This window comes from Pan paniscus, chromosome 7 (assembly GCF_029289425.2).
Source record: "Pan paniscus chromosome 7, NHGRI_mPanPan1-v2.0_pri, whole genome shotgun sequence".
Lineage (NCBI taxonomy): Eukaryota > Metazoa > Chordata > Mammalia > Primates > Hominidae > Pan > Pan paniscus.
The window spans coordinates 153,451,689-153,470,011 of NC_073256.2; the positions used below are offsets into that span (position 1 = coordinate 153,451,689).

General features: G+C 39.7%; 1 long non-coding RNA gene across 2 annotated transcripts in view; it reads left to right on the forward strand.

Annotated features, from left to right (window-relative positions):
- The window catches only part of LOC129398648 (uncharacterized), a 258,989-nt gene that overhangs the window by 18,356 nt on the left and 222,310 nt on the right, over positions 1–18,323 (forward strand). The gene's annotated exons all lie outside the window — the stretch shown is intronic.

The following is an 18,323-nucleotide window of genomic DNA, read 5'->3' on the forward strand; positions in this document are numbered from 1 at the left end:
GCTGACGAAGGTCTAATATCCAGAATCTGTAAGGAACTTAAACAAATCAACAAGCAAAAAACAAATAACTCCGTTAAAAAATGAGCAAAAGATATGAACAGACACTTCTTAATAGAAGATATACCACCAGGCAACAAACATATGCAAAATGTTCATTCTCTCTAATCATCAAACAAATGCAAATCAAAACCACAGTGAGATACCATCTCACACCAATTAGAATGGCTATTATTAAAAGTGAAAAAACAACAGATACTAGCAAGGGTGTGAAGAACAGGGAACATTTACACATGGGTGGTGGGAATGTAAATTAGTCCAGCCAGTGTGGAAAGTACTTTGGAGATGTCTGAAAGAATTTAAAATAGAACTATCATTTGACATAGTAATCCTTTTACTGGGAATAGGCCCAAAGGAAAATAGATTATTATACCAAAAAGATATATGCATTTATGTTTATTGCTTCTCTATTCACAATAGCAAAGGTATGGACTCAGCCTCAGTGCCCATCAATGGTGGATTGGATAAAGAAAATCTGGTACACATACACCATGGAATACTATGCAGTCCTTAAAAAGAATGAAGTCATATCCTTCACAGCAACGTGGATGGGGCTGGAGACCATTTTCCTAAGTGAATTAATGCAAGAACAGAAAACCAAATACCACAAATTCTCACTTACGTGTGGGAGCTAAACATTGCCACACATGAACATTAACATGAGAGTAATAGACACTATGGCTTACTAGAGAGGAGAGGCAGGTAGGAGGGATGTGGGTCAAAAAACTACCCATTGGGTACTATTCACTAGCTGGGTGCAATATATATGCAGGGTGTAACAAACCTGCATATGTACCTTCTGTATCTAAAATAAAAGTTGAAAAAAGAAAAGCAAGACATTGAAGACTGGGCTATTAAAACCATTATTAAAAACTACATAGTATATATTTGCAATTAAATACATTATATTGAAAACAGATATAGTAAATGAAAATGGGGGAGTTTGATATATTGATACTTTGTTTAGCTTATTAAACATTTTAGAATCTCTTAATATAAGACACATATGAAATTTCTTCACATAGGAAAGGTCATTTGGCCTAGTTCCTTGTTTGCTAAAATCACTGTGCTGCATATTGTTTTAAAAAAAGTCTCAAGGAAAAGAGCCCAAAACCTGTTCCCATGATGTTACATCCTCTGGCTTAATAGCTGTTCATTCTCCTCCTACATATTAGAGGAACTTTTTGTTTGTGTTGGTAATTATATTTATAATGCAATTGAAATGAAGCTATATTCTTGGCCATATTTTATATCCTGCTATCCCAAACCCAGAAGACCCCTCCTTTATTTGTAGCAGGGCTGTTTGTGCCTTTCTCCTTATCCCTTCATTACTCACCTTTTCTTTACCCAGGGCCTTTCCTCTGATAATACATATGAGTCTTTTTTTTTTTTTTTTTTTGAGACGGAGTCTCAATCTGTCATCCAGGCTGGAGTGCAGTGGCGCGATCTCGGCTCACTGCAAGCTCTGCCTCCCAGGTTCACGCCATTCTCCTGCCTCAGCCTCCTGAGTAGCTGGGACTACAGGCGTCCACCACCACACCCAGCTAATTTTTTGTATTTTTAGTAGAGACGGGTTTCATCATGTTAGCCAGGATGGTCTCGATCTCCTGACCTCGTGATCCGCCCGCCTCAGCCTCCCAAAGACATGACTCTTTTTCTGAGGTCTTTGCTAATCAGAGCATGGGGTCTGCCTACAAGCAGGGCAGAGGCAAGCCAGAATGCCAGAGAGCAACTCCCCTGAGAATAGTCCTCAACTGATGATGGACAGAAGCATACTACCTGGGGGTGGGATAATTCAATTCAGCAATGGTCTCTGTGCAGTCTTCCTGGGTCTTCAATGGTATAGATCTTCACCTGCCCATAGCAGTGACTTGCTCATCAATGCGTTATTTGTTCTCTTCCTTCCCTGCTTCTCTCAATTCCCCACTCATTTATGGAGCTTTCTCCTCACACCTAAATGAAAGGTACTCAAGTCCTTGCCCGGGTGTGATTCTGGGACAACTTATATGCTGATGTCTGTTTCAGACAAAGCCCTTCTAGTCTTCGCATTAGATTTGGGAGATTGTCTTTCCATGGCAAGTACATTTGAGGCCAAAGTTGGTAAATGTATATGGTCTGATTCAGATTCATACCCTCTGAGAGCATCAATTCTATAAGAACCCCTGTCTGACCATAAAATCAAAAGGTTGTGAGAGCAATGACAATGTCACCTTGATTTCTGCGTGATTTCTCTTCTCTTCCCATGGCTATTTTTTTTTTAAAGTTAGATGGTTGTACAGATAATTGAGGTATTTGTTGAAAAGACCTGATTCCTCATCAGAAGGAGGAAAAGGGATGATTATTTCCTGAGTATATACCCTGGGCCAGGTACAGTGCTCAGTGGTTTAGACTTGACTATTGTGTATTATTTTCTCTATCTGGAAGTTATTATTGCCCTTTTTTTTTCAAGTAAATCTACTGAGAGTAGGTGTATTAGTACCAAGATGTGTTCATGTTAGATAGAGATGATATTACCTACTTCACTGCGTTGTTGTGAGAATTACAGGAGATAACATGGAGAAGGTGCTTAGAACAATTCCCAGGAATTAGCGTGCCATCAATAAAACTCCACCATTGACTTTTGTATACTATCACCTAGCTGATAAGCGACAGGAGTAGGAATTCATCCGATGCCTGCCCAGGATCCATGCATCTCTTACAATTACCTTGAGGTACTCTGAAACATAAACCTTATGAGAGATAGTAATACTATCTAATAAAAATCAAGCTAGGTGTCACTAAGTTTGCAAACAATTAGAATGTGGTTATAGAATTGCTAGTTGCAGAAGTTTCTTCTTTGTAAAGTACAGCAGCATCTATATTGTATGCAATGAATACTGAGAGTGTGTGTGTGTGCTTGAGCACACACACACACACACACACGATAATCAAACATTGATATTGCTGTGTGGTGGAATTCAGAATGAATTTATTGTATTTTTGTCACATTTTCTGTTTTTTAAATTTTTTAGAATGAACTATTTTTACAATAATGTGACTGTCAAAAGTGCTTGCAACACTATTTGCATTAGAGGCAAAATATAATATTCAACCACATGTCTGTCTCTTACACAGGTCTGACTAGCAATGAACATAGCCTGGGTCCTGTGCATGGGGCTTGTCTGTACTTCCATTTATTGCATATTGTTTATTAGTATTGAACACAATGGCAGATATAATATGTAAGAAAAAATGGTGAGCCAAGAAACTATTGTATTAAAATGACAAAAAATACCATTTTGTAGCCCAAAAATAGCAAAAAAAAATTAAAAAGGATGAGTACTAATTGTTGGCAAGGATATGGAGAAGTTTTCCTACTCTGCTATTGGAAGAATAAAATGGTGTAAACAGTAAAGACAACAAACACTATCATTATTGAATAATGTTAAAGAAAAGCATAATACTCCAAGACAAACACACACAAACTCATGCACATTTGCACCAACTGACACTTGCAAGAGTGTTAATTCTCCATGCCCTGAATTATCTTTCTTGCCTACATTTGATGACATAGTCGTTATAATCATTCCCTTCCAGACACCTTCAACTCCCTAGACCTGATGCCGCCCACCTGTTTTGTAAATAAAGTTTTGTTGCACTACAGAGCCATGTTCTTTTGTTTACACGTTTTCTATGGCGGGTTTTATGCTACAATGGCTGAGTTCAGTAGTCACAACAGAGACTATCTGGCCTGCAAAGTCTAAAATATTTATGACTTTACTCTTTACAGAAAATGTTTACCGAGTCCTGACACTATCTCCCCCTTTTTCAAAAACAAAAACAAAGAGCCAGCCTGGATAAAAATCGAAGTCTCTACCTCCTCCTCACCTATCTCACACAGTGGAATATGTCCACAGGAAAACACAATAGGATCTTGGTATCAATTTATGATAGTACTGAATTCTCCTAAGGTTTTTTTCCCTTTTCCATTCTATTATATGGATATTTTATACCTTCTCTTCACTCTTCAAAATCTCTGATCCTCATTTTTAGCCATTGACTTTATTTTCTATGTCTGGAAATAAATAGAAGTAAATGGAAAATAATTTTCAAATTTCCATTAGCACTTCACTTATCTCCTCTGACTTCATAATATGTGTATCAGTTAGCTAATGCTGCATAACAAATGACTTCAAAACTTAAAGCAATAATCATTTAATATTTTTTTCAAGCCTACAGTCCAATGGAGAAGACTTGATTATTAGGACCTAGCTGTGCTTATCTCATCTGGGCTCCCTCATGTGTATGTGGTCAACTTGTGGTTAGCTGTGGTGACTTTGGCATGAATGACTCAGCTCTCTGCATCTCTCACATCCCTTGAGCATGCTAGTCCAGGTATGTTGCTATTGTGGTGATGATAAAGTAGCAAAACACAAGTACTTTTTCAATATCCTGTTTACTTCAATTTACTATTGCCTTGTTAGCCAAAATAGTCACATGTTGAGCACAAAGTCAGTGTCAGTATGAACACAGGGAGGTGTGAAAAATCAAACCCACTAATATGTCCATACGCTATTATATTAAATAACTGGTTTATTTCTTACTACTTTAGTCTAAACTACCATCAACTCTGAAGTTGATTCTCACAATACCTTCCAGTTGGACTCCTTGATTCAGCCCCAGGTTCTTTAATGTCCATATTCAACACAGCAGCCAGAGTGATTCTATTAATAGTAATTCATATCATGTTACTCTTCTGATCAAATCTTCCCAAAGACTTCGAACAAAAGCAAAGATCTTATCTTGGTTAACGAGGTCCTATAACATTTCTGACCTCATCTTGTACAATTTTTCTCTCAGCCACCCTAGTCTAGGTGCAATGGTACACTTACCATTCCTTGAATGTTCTAGAACAATACTTATTGAAGGCCTTTACATAATGTTTGGAATAGTTTTTCTTCAGAGAACACCAGATTAAGGTCTCTACTTAAATGGTCACCTTATCAATGAAGATTTCCCTAACTGTGCCATATACAATAGCTATACTCTCCTGTCCAACCAGTCTCACCCCCTATTCTGCTTTATTTTTTTCCACATCTGACATATTGTGTATTCACAATTTTTTGTGTGTTTTCACTTTAGAATGTAAGCTTCATGAGAGCATAACTTCAGTTATTGCTATTTCTTCATTGCCTAAAACAGTGCATGCCATAGAATATGTCCTCAAAAATTATTTGTAGAATAACAGAGCAGGTAAATGTGTAAATAAACAAAATTAAATTCAGAATTATAAAATGTACACTTACTATATGATGGATTAATTAATCATAGTATACTTTTACCTTGGAATACCATGCAGCAGTGAGTCAGAATAAAGCACTACAGCATAGATCAACAAGGATGAGTCATATTATACATTGTTGAGTTAAAAAAAGAAGTAAATTACAAGAGAACTATAACAATGACCACAGAAAAAATGAGATTACATTACTTGAGGTCAGAAACTATAGATGAGTATGTCATTCTAGGAGTGCACTCTAGTCTCAGATTACCCTCTCTTGACTGCATCCTGGAGGGTGAACAGTAGATAATTGTGTTGCAGTGTCAGAGGTGAGAGTATTGGGGGAAATGCAGAAAACTAACTGAGCAGGGTCTGTCTTGTGCCTTACTTTCAGCAAACCATCATAATAGCCAGTTGGAAAGTGACCCTTCAAATTAAAAGTAATACTTTTTTGCGTTTCAGTGTCATGAGTTTTTAATAGTATCTTTTATAACACAAATAAAATAAACAAACAAGGTCTTCAGAGGAAATAATAGGTCAAAATCTAAAATCTAAGGCCTGGACAGAATTCTTAGTTCTATTAGGCATAGTTAGACAGGCAATGTCTCTGTTCCTCTGAGTCATCTACAAAAAAAAAAAAAAAAAAACAGTATATCTAACCACCTATTTAAAAACTACTTTGACAATGACCTAAAGCATGACCATGACAAAATAAATAGGACAATATGTCCCCAAACACTGTGGAATATCAGCAGAACTTGAACTTTTGGGTCGGAAAGACCTAAATCCTAACTCTACAATTTACAACCCATATGTCCTTAGAAAAGTTGTCTGATTTTTTCAGCCCTGAGTTTCAGTGTTCTGTAAAAAAAAAAAGAGACATTAGTAAGTATGTTAAAGATTTTTGCAGTGATCAATAGAGAAAACAATTTTAAAAGTACCTAACATAAAGACCTAATATGAAAGTCTAAAAATCGTACAAATGATTCCATGAATAAATAAATAAATGAATGAAAAAATATATTCTATAGTCAGGTAGGGAGATTTATGCAATTAACTCTGAGTCCTTGTTTCAATGTATGATAAATGTGCTTGAATTTTTTTCCAGGAGAACAGTGCATATTTCTGTGTTAGAGAAATAGACAAGGCATCCTGGAGGAATTCAGGCCTTGGAATATAGTGAGGCTTTTCTGCTATGGAGAATAGAGGAGGTCTTTTATATTGGGGATGAAGGAGGGGAGTTGCATTGGGAGCCAAGGCAAGAATGAGCTTTGTTATCAACTTAGCGTATCTACTAATTGAACCCAAGTATTTCTACTGATGAAAACTACATGAGTAGCCACCCAATGTCATTAACATAGAAACACAGTTTCATAATAATGTACAAAGCTTTGGGGCTTGATGTGCTTTAGAATCCTTTTTTTCTTTTTTCTTTTTCCTGTCTCTCTTTTTTTTTTAATTTTAGAAGCTAATGTCCTCAGTGGATCAGAGACAACAAACCATTAGTAAGTCTGTTAATGTTTCTCCAGTAAACCACAGAAACTTTCACACTAATGAGATAAATAAAGACTATAAAGCACCTCATGACAATTCAGGCAATGTTTTGCTGCAAATGGTTATAAAAAACATTCAGCTTTCACATAGTTTTGAACTTCGACAGTGCAGATAAGAAACAGCTTGCATTAAGTCTTAAGGAGGAAAAAAAAGCTTGACCACATGAAAACACTCTTGGCCACATCTGAGATAAACATCTTACAAAACCACTTAGGGCAAGAGGTTCAGCAGAAGAAATGTTATGCCCATATCTCAATTACTTCACAATAGATTGGTTTCCCTCTCCTTTAAATAAGCCACAGAATTAGGAGGCCCTCGAGAGAAATCTGAGCTGTCACATACTAATTAACACAATTAGCAATTCTCACATGGATGAATTATGTCTGAAAAATCATCTTTGACAGAACACATCTAAGTATCACAGGGAAGTGATGACAAATAAGTGTTTTCTCTCTCTATAATGGCTTGAATTGCAAGACATTTCCAATATAAGATCAAGAGAACACCAATTTATCTGACAAGGGAGAGAAAATGTGAGGCATGTTTTCCTAACTTTTTTTTTCTTGAGATGTCAAAGATTTAACTCAAATCTGCAGCTCTTTGCTTATTATTAGTGTTATTTCAAAAGCATGCTTAATGTGCTGGGCTCCAAAATGGTTAACATAATGCAAACAAAAAGCACTTTCCCATCACACTCATTGAAAGACAATATCTTCATTTCTATTAAATAATTTTTTGCAAGGGAATTGGTAAGCAGAGTCCTGCCAGTCTCTCACTCTTAAGAGTTGTGCACATCGGCCAGGGGCGGTAGCTCACGCCTGTAATCCCAGCTCTTTGGGAGGCCGAGGCGGGGGGATCACGAGGTCAGGAGATTGAGACCATCCTGGCTAACACGGTGAAACCCCGTCTCTACTAAAAATACAAAAAATTAGCTGGGCATGGTGGTGGGTGCCTGTAGTCCCAGCTACTCGGGAGGCTGAGGCAGGAGAATGGCATGAACCTGAGAGGCGGAGCTTGCCGTGAGCCGAGATTGCGCCACTGCATTCCAGCCTGGGCGACAGAGCGAGACTTCGTCAAAAAAAAAAGAGTTGTGCACATCGAGACACTGAATTGTCTGAGACTCAGGTCTTTTGCATTAAAATTAAGACAAAGTACTTAATGTAGACAAAAAAAGATCACATGTAGATGTTGAGAACCCTCCAGTGAGTTTGTTTTAATAACCTGATCTTACCAATTTGATTATACAAAACATTTTTATCCTCCCCTATTTGGAATGAAAATTGAAGTGGACTTGGTTTTAGGTCCTCCTGATAAGTGATTGTGCTGGGAATTCTGCATATGGTGGCCAAGAGTAGAGGATTCAGAAATCAATTTCAAGCCATGGTCCTTGCAGAAGGAAAGAGTGGAATGAAATGAGTTGAAAAAATTCAAAGGATGATGATGAGCTGGCATCCTGGAGACCCAGCCAATATTCATGAGCCAAGAAAACTTGGAATAAAATGGGAGAAACAGGGTTGCTTTGTAGAAAGCCCAGCATTTGGAGTCAAACAGATCTGGGGTTGAAACCCACGCTCTCACATATTAGCTATGTGATTTTGAATGTCATTTAAACTTTCTGAGCTCTGAGCAAGGATATATCCATGTGAAAAAATAAAGAAAATGGTGTCAGCCTGCACTTATTCTGAAGATTCAAGGAGAATGTGCCAGAGTACCTGGCATATGGAATGTCTTTGGTAGAGGCAGCGATTTTTGTAGGAAGGTGTTGTTGACTCTGAAGATAAAGATTGATGATGATGATGATGATGATGGTGATGATGATGATGATGATGATAGTGACTGGTAATAGCCAGATGAAACTCAGACTCAAGAGGATTTGGGGTTTGCAATAATCACAGTGTTATGATCTGGCAATCTTATAATGCATGGAGGCCTGAAACTAGTGTAACCAAACCAAATCAAACTTTCCTCTTTAGTTTGTGCCATAAGTTCTTCCATGTGCTGAGAACACGATGGTGGATTAGACAGAGAAAATTTTTGCCCAGTGGAATCTGTCTTCTAGGGAGGGAAAAAATGACAAATGCAGGGACAAATGAATATGGGAGACGTGTTCAGGTACTGGTAAAGTCACTTAAAATTATGCCAGGAATTATGTATAGAAAGCAATAATTTTTATTTCATGGGGGAGGGAGGTAGAGTATTGCTTTAGCTGGAGTTGTTAGAAAAAGTTTCCCTTAGAAGCATATTTTTGAATTGAAACTGAAATGATCAAAAAAGAGAAAGTCGAATTTATATGGGACTGTGTACATCATGGTAAGGATTTTGGGTTTTTTTTCCTAAGTGAAAAGGAAAATGATTAGATGGTTTTAAGCAGGAGATGACATAATCTGATTACGCTTTAGGGAGATTACTCTGGTTGCTGAGTACAGGATATTAGGCTGTTGGGTGGAGTGGGGGTGGCATGAGAGAAAACAGGAATAGCAGCTGAGGAGGCTGGTGCAGAAATTCAGAAAAGACCATGGCTTTTACTAGGTTCTTGGTTTTGGAGTAATGTGATATGGTAGAATTTGGGGATCTATTTTGGAGATATACTGACACAACTTATTAAGGGACTATCTGGGAGCCAGAACCTGTCAAGTCAGGAATAGCCTTCGTACCTTGGAAAAATCCAAAATCAGATGTAAAGCAATCTATACACTTTAGGGACTTTCCTTGTGCATAGAATACACTTTGAAGTCCATACCCAAGCATCAAATCCCTTTTGTAACCTTGCCCCTACCCACCTCTCTGCATACTCTCTATGTAGTCTTTATGCCTCTGCCATATGGGCATAATTCCATTTGCATCAATCTCTTTGGTGCCTAAACCTGTTGCTCATGCTGATCCTTCTGGTTGGAGTACTCTAGAAAACATTCCAAGACTCTTCACTTACTAACTCCAACCCTTCCTCTAGATCTGACATTAAACATCCTTTCCTGAAAAGACTTTCCTGGCTCCACTAAGTTTACCCTTCTGGTTGACACGGGTCCAGCACTCTGAACTTCTCAGTAATAATAATAACATAATTAATAGGTAATATTTCCTAAGGGCATACTGTGTTGTTGCCCCTCTTAGGTAGTGTACCTGAATTATCTAACTGAATCCTCACAACAGCATTATAAATTTAGGTGGTTGTATTATCACCATTTTACATACTAAGTACCTGAGGCTCAGAGCATTTGAGCGAGACAGCTAATCAGCACTGGGACCAGGGTTTTACTAAGGCAGGCTGATTCAAAAACCATAATTGCAAACTACTCAACTTGTGACCTTTGTATTATTTGCAATTATTTGTTTGTGTCTGTTTTCTCTTAGATTTAACACTTCATTAGGCTCAGAAGCTTGTCAGTCTGGTTTGAAGTAATATGCATCCTGCTAACTAAAGGCTTACCATATAGCCTGGAAAAGGGTGATCATATGACATATATTTGTTAACTAATCATTTATCCTTTCAAACCAATGCCATGTGAGAACCAAGCAGAAATCTCATGAGCACTCAGGAGCTGTCCCAGTAATATTGAATTTGGCTCATCCTGCCTATGAAGGTTTTGGCTCATAAAACACCTGCAAATCAGAGTGGGTGATTCCTTATTTGGCTGTGTCCACTGAGATCCAAATGGGATGGCTTTGCTGAGTTGCATGTTCATGGGGTTCTCATGAAAGCCCCAGACACCAGTCGCATAACATCTTCTGTACTACTTAAGGAACTGCTGTTGAGGACTTGGGGCTGTGCCCATGATTCAGGATTTTTCCTTGACCTCTTCACAGAAATCACAACAGAATTGCCCCATTTACTCAGCCTGCCACACTCCACCCCTTGCAAGAGGGAGCACATGAGTGAATGAGTGTGGGAACTGGGCTAACCACTTTGGTGCCAGCAGGAGCAAACTCCATGCAGGCCCCGTGGTGCCATCCAGGTGAAGGTGCCTGTGACCCCCAGGCTCCAGAGGGCATGTTACAATCCTTTCTTAGCTTTACCATCTACAGAAAGCAGTGTGTTATTAGCTTAGTGGACCCTTTGCCTCATTGCATGGGGCAGCTGCCTTCTACCAGCAAGAACAAAGGGCCAGTGTGACAGCCTTTTTGGATACCCACAGTTTGTGGGTCCCAAACTCTTGTCCAGTGCCCAAGAAGAATGAGGTCATGTGGATAGATTGAAGGGTGATAAATGTGAAGAATTTTATTGAGTGATGAAAGCGGATCTCAGTGGAGAGGGGAGGTGGAAAGGGGATGGGGAGGGCAGATTGCTCTCCCCTGAAGTCAAGTTGCCTCCCTGCCTCTCTCCTTCAAAGTCAAGTCACCTTTCTCCGATGCCCAGCCATTGTCTCTGAAGTCAAATTGCCCTTCCCTGATGTCCAGCTGCTTCTCCTCTCTACTGGCTGAGTCTTGGGTCTTTATAGGCACAGAATAGTGGGGTGAGGTGGGCCATAGGTAGTTTTGGAATTGGTAAAAAGACATTATTCAGAAAGAACAAATCAAGAGAGAGTGGGCAAACAGGGATAGAAGTTCTCACTTTGGGCTCTGGGTTTCAGGCTTTTCAGCTTGAAAGTGGAGTTTTGCCAGGGACCTGCCTCTGTCTGCCTAGAGTTTCTCTACCTCCTGCCTCTGTCACCTGAGAGCCATACAGCTTTCACAGGAAAAGCTCAGCCATTCCTGCATTGCTCAGTAGTCCAGACTTCTTGACCTGGAAATTCTCCTTTTGCATGAGGTGCCCCTTCGTGAGCTGTAAACAAAGCTCCCGGTGATCCTAGTGACCCAGGGCAATTCCAATCCTGAGGAAGCCTTCTTTGTGGCAGACTGGTCAGGAATGAGTCTGGACTTCACATTGAAGAGTGTGTTCAGAATTTAGACTCTACCCCTTAACTAGCTGCATAATCACAGATTTGGGCAAGATTCTTAAACTCGCTGAAGCTCAGACTTCTCACCTGCACATGGAAATGACATCATCCAGAGTTGTGAGGATTAAAATAGATGGTGTATAAAACATCAGTACTTGCATTCCTAAAAGAAACTCTTTACTTTTGCAGAGCACTTTTTAGTTTCTAAAACTAAATCATATCCATTTGTTCATTTGTCTTGAACATGGCAATTGACATTCTAATTTTAGAATTTAAGCAATCATTTATAAAACTAATATTTTGACCTATTCTGTTAATAAAGGTAAAATAGACTATGATGTAGTAACAAAGACAACAACAGAAAGAAAAAATATGGGATCTTAACAGCTTAATCTTAAGCAAAATGTGGTTTCTTTTTACTTCCATCACAGTTCTATTCAGGTTGGGCATGGTTAAGCAGAGCCTCAGATCACTATTCACTTGTTACTCTACCATCTCAGGACCCTTCATTTCCAATCACAGTGACAATAAGGAATAAAAGATGCTAATTTGCTCTTAACTGCCTCTTACCAGAAGTGACACATCACTTTGGCTTACATTCCCTTGGGAGGACAGTCACAGAGTATCATCTGGTTTCTTGGGGGCTTAAATATGAAGAGGAGCACATGGATATTTATGTGTAAACAGGTTCTTCTATCCCTACTCTGTGCCAGGAGCTAAGAATAAAGAATTTAGTAAACAAATTTTATTTTCTCAGTAGAAAGATCCACATGGTTTTATCTCTTAATGTGAAACTGAAATGTGTTTTGTAATCAATGCTTCTATTTTATACAGTAGGGTTCATCACATCAATAAAAAGTTGTTATTGAAATGAGGATGTGTGTTACCACCAGTGAGAGTAAAATCAAGGAATTTCTCCCTCAAAAAACTCTATGCAGAGTTGCATAGAATTTTCAATAGAGGAAGGCAAGGTGCTATCAAGGTTCAGTGCAAAGGCAGCTAATCCAGTCCGAGGGGACTTCCTAGAGAAAGTGGTATCTGAAATTTAAAAAATAAATAGAAGTTATCTATGGAAAAGAAGGCAGCACTTATAACCATGGAGGCAGGAAAGAGCATGGCTCATTTAGAGAAATGCAAACAATTTCCATTACTGGAGAACACACATAGAAGTGAGAGGATTCAAAATGAAGAAATGAAGGGCCGTGGTGATCATGCTTCCTACTATGAATATTATCTCATTAAAAGATTCCAAGTTATGGACTAAGAGATGGCTAGGGTTTTCAGAAAGTCACAGAATACCTGAAAAATCCTGGTCTCCTTATAAAAAAGATACATTGTTCCATCTTCGGACTTATATCCAGGACTCTCGTACAATGTGAATTCCTTTCATCCTGTGATGTGAGCAGGAGTGAAGAAGCGCAGGTTGAATATATGTTTTGTGAGATGGTTTTATGGGAAGGACTAAAGGAAGAATGGGTTTCCTTTATCATGAATTATCTCACAATAGCCAGACATTAAAACAATGCAGCATTTAGAGAATCTGGGCTTCTGGATCAGAGCCCTGAGCTCCCTGTCAGGGGAAATTCATAGACAGTTGCAATGAATGCTCACCTGTGTCTTGATTTATGGTGATAAGCATGTCAATGACCTTGTTGTATAATATGGCTTGCATGGCAAGACAGGAATCAGCCCCACCACAAGGAGAGAGCCTGCCATCATTCTTCACCTTGACAATGACCTTGTTCTCCCACTCTTTTTCACCTGTACCCTCTTGAGCTGCCTTCATCAAACACTCCCTCCACTACCTTACTTTTTTTGGGAAACTCTATGAAGCAGAAGGAATCATACTAAGACAGAGAAGTGAGCTAGTGCTCAGAGTAGAGTGACAAGGGCTAGCAATGCAAGGTGAACTGAGCCATGAACTGCATCACACCGGCTCATGCATATGTTGCACACTTGTAGGCAGATGTCATATGTGCTCCTTCCAGTGTGAGCCAAGCTGGGATGCCAGAATCATAAAGCCATGCCATGTCACGCCTTCACAACCTTCCAAATGCATTCAGATGTCACTATTCATGCCATGTGCTTGGTTGGCCAAACCTTCAATGCTGCAGAAGGGCTGTGACATTAGAAGTTTGGTCTCTGTGGAGTCTTCTGCATGGAACTCCTCTCCCAACACACTATGCTTAGTTAGCATATGCTCAGGGAACCTATAAACAGGGACTCAAAAAATGAGAAGATTTTGGCTTCAATATAGTTTTTACAGAATAGCCCATTTCATAAAAAAAATCAAGAGAGATATTTCAATTTGACCATATGCATAAGCTTTCTGTTTATGGTTTAATATTATATTCATTTTGAATTGTGTTGAAGGATGCAAGGTGGTGGGATAATGTAGCCTTTCCAGGGTTCAGGGAGTGCCAAGAAAATAGGCCTTCCCTGGTCCATTTATCATCATCAATTCACAACTGTTCTTCTATATACTGGCCCCCGTCCCACCCCCACTCTCACCCACTCTCCACATTAACACCATTGCTTTCCAGTAGGACTTGCAGGGCTGCTCTTCCCCATAAAACCCACCAGCTCGAAGCTAATGCTCAGGCTCTTTGAGTTGATGCACAGGACCACCTGTGTGTATTTCATCTTTCTTTGCTCCTCCCCTCACACAGCTGCACCTGTACCCTCCCAAAACTGGATGCCTTTCTGTCCCCCTGCTCTCTTGGCTCTCCCTAGTGAGAATTGAAACCTTCCTCTTCTGAGCTTCCACAAACATGCCAGGCAACCTCTGTTACCCCTTACACCGTGTCACAATTTGTTTTGATGTACCCGTACCTATGCTCCCCAACAGACCGTCAGAAACTCAAGGCAAGTGTATATATTCTCTTTAGTTTTCGGAACCTGGCAGGGTGCATAAGGTACAGTTAACATTAACTAAATAAAATTAAGTAAAAATATGAAAACAGTGAAAGAAGGGAAGGAGGGAGGAGGAAACTATAACATTATGACCTAGTAATGTTTAGAAAAACCACTCCACTGTCATCCCCTCTTCCATTAGGAAATCCAGGCGACTACGTTTTGGCCAAGGGATCCTGGGGGAAAAAAAGTTCACTACTGAGACATATCTGTTTTTGGCTGGCGCTGACACAAATGCCTCTGACCCTAGGGTGAGATTCCATTCTGACACCAAATGGAAACAAGATAGGATGCAAAAATAGAAGCGCAGTTAATGAAGCATGAGGAAGCCAGGCCATGCTCTCGGGCTTCTGTGTGATGAGAACTCTACTGTTTGCACGATACAGGCAGAGTCCAGCCAAGCCTGCCAGGAGGGGCATTGCTGAGGCTCTGGAAAGGTCTCCGATGGCTCATACAGGGAGCTAATATTGTCAGCCACTTCATCTCCTGTTGCCTACCAAGACCTTGAGGCCACAGAGCAAGAAGATGCTCCTACAAAGTCAAGTAAGGGAGAGGCAGGGTGTTTTGCAAATCTGACTGTCTCTGAGCCTTAGAGATCCTTCTTCACACCCTCCCCCAGGCACTTAGCACTGGCTTTTTGTTTTTAACATGGCCCAGGATAACTAGACATGGGACAGAAGAACTGATATAATTGGAAGTTCCAGTTGACTTGAATGGATTGACTTTTGGCTAAAACCATGAAATTAGAAGTGTCTTTTAGACCCTGACTGCCACTTCAAAACTATGTGATCTTGGGAAATGCCCTTCAGCTCCCTGAGCTCCCTGAAAACAACAGTTTTTAAAATATGCTATGTCCTGCCTATCTTATAAGAATGTAGTGAGGATCCGGGTAATGGATCAAGGCTTGTTTAGTGAACTTCAAGGACTATTCAAAACGGAGTTGTTATTACTCGATCTCTGTTCTTTCATGTACTTTGCAAATTTGTATCCAGCCTCTGAACCCATCCATTCTGATTTCTCCCAGGCATCCTCAGAGACTGAGGAATCACAGTGGGGGTTACCCCCTCTGCTCCTGGAGCTTTTTTTCATCACCACTGTTCATTGGCTACCAGCTCTGCTCTGGCCTGGTGCTAACTCTCGGGTGCTTGTTATTTTAGATGATAGCAGAAAACCGTCAGTGCAAGTTTTTGTTGTCATTGCTTTATTTAACAGACGAAACCGAGATCGAGAAACATAAATTCACGTTTTCAAGGTGACGTGGCTGTAGAATGCAAGGTTGAAAATTAAACTCAAACTCTCTGCCTCTAAAGCATTTGTTGTTTCCAAAGACCATGCAAGCATTCTTTTTATTACTGTCTGTATTTCCCACATAAAAAGCTTTATCTAAAATTATGTAGGTGCTCAGAAAATGTTTAAGAATTTAACAGAATTGACCTTCACCTAGAAAATTTTGTCATGGTTCTGCAGAGAAGCAAAATGAGTTTTGCAGTGATAACATATTATCTCATAGAGGGATTTTACAAGGATATGCATTGAAAGTTTCTCCTTTCTTCATCACTTCTTGCATGTCCCTTTCCTTGCTGGTGTCTCTCCTCATCCGTTCATAAATCTTACTTCATTAATCACTGTCATTGCACCTTTGTTCTCTGAGAATTAAACTTGTGAACCCAGGGAAATGTACTGGTCAGGTGAGCCTTCTTGTTAGTCACCTCAAAGGGCTGTTGTGAGCATCATGAGTGTAAAACTGTTGGCCCAGTTCCTGGTGTTTTGTAAACACTCAATAAATAAAAGGTGGCAGTAGCTATGGACCCGCCCTGTTCTCTGTAGGTTTGCTTTCCATGTGGAAATGGCATCAGGATACAGACCGAACATTTTGGAGCCACTGAATGATTTGTTTGGTTGTACTGGCTAAGACAGAAGTCACAGTCAGAAGCAGAGCTCCAGGGAGAGAAGGAAGAAAAGGTTAGAGGCAGACCCTGAGTGCTGCCCCATGTGGGTTCACACTGCACATCAGAGAGAGCATCCTATTTCTCACTGACCCACAAGCAAAAAGAGAGGGAGACTTAAATGGTGGACTTTGTCTTATTTTTTCAGGTAACCAGTACAAACTTGTTCCAATGGGTTAGATCCTCCTAGTCCTGTGGGGGACTAAGAAAGAAGGAGATGGAGTGAAAGCAGAAGTACTACCCATACCTCAGTGTTCTCCCTCAGCATTTTCCCTAGGGCTTCACCTCCCCAGTACTTCAGCACACTCTCCGGTATTTCAGCATCCTCCCCAGAAATTCAGCTCTAGCCTAGCACTTCAGCCACCTCTCCAGCACTTCAGCACCCTCCAGTAATTCAGCACCCTGGGGTTACTTAAGCCTATTTCCTTGTGCACATCTCCAGTACTTCAGCACAACCACCCCCGCACCCCACCGCCCTGCCATGGTACATTCCTCTACTCCTTCAGCATCCTTTCCAGCATTTCAGCATCATCCCCCAGTACTTTGCAGAGTATGTGAGATTTGGGGAAAATCCCTCTTTTATTGGCCAAGGTAGTATGTGGGGAGGGGAAGAAAAGGAGTTCCCCTTAAAACAAAGAAAGTTTAATTTCAGAAAAAGAAATGCCAAGTGAAGAAACACCAGGTGCACTGTAGATGTTCAATAAATTCTAGCTATTATGATCCATTTCAACCTTACATTCCAGTGATTTACGTCTCTTATCTCCCCTGCTTGACTTTAAGTGCCTGACAACAAGATGCATATATGATTTTTTTTATTGCCTATAGGGCTTAGCACAGGGAAGGAGCTAAGTAAATATTTGTGTAATATGTAATGTTTCTCTGTGTGTGTGCATAATTATAAAGAACCAGTCATTGGTTTGTGACTCCTCACTAAATATGAGCTAAAAAATTTTTAACAGAGTCCTGGCATTCTGCCTACTGGTGGCAGCCATGAATAAATTCAGAATGATGGGCTTACAGACAAAACTTAAAATGACCAGAAATCCTGAGCCTTGATATTTATTTGCCACCAAAATTTCGTGTCAGGTTCAGGTAAGGTTTATTGAAAACTCTGTGTGTTAAATGTTATGTTGTTGAGATCATATGGTCCTTTCAGTTAGAAAATCTCTGCAAAGGAGATGTCATCACCTCGATCTTATAGATACAAAAACCCCTGAAGTTTAAAACAGTGAAATAATTTGTCTAAGGTCATGTACCTGGCACCGAATTGAGCTGACATGACAAATCCAGGCACGTGTGTTTCCTGAGAATGACTGTGAGTTTGTTAAGTGTAGGAAATTTTCTTTTTCATTTCAATAATAAAATAAATGAATACTTAAATATGATATATTAAATAATTATTTTCTATGAAAAGTAGAGTTTGTTAATTTTCCTGTAATAATTTTTATGGCTTCACTGCTTCATGGGTTAGTGTCACGAATTTGGGTGAGTATAAAACATTCATGTAATTATATTGACTGAAATGATGGGGGGCATTGACTAAGGTCTAGAAAACTTTTGGTAATATTTAAAAACTATATGACAGTGAGATGCAATATGTTTTCAACATGCCAGAAGAAAGATTAGAAGGAAAAGTGCCCCAGTTGGTCCTACTGACCTGATTTACGCTCTGGGTTTCGCCATACACATGTATCCTTGTCCAACACAGGAGACCATCTT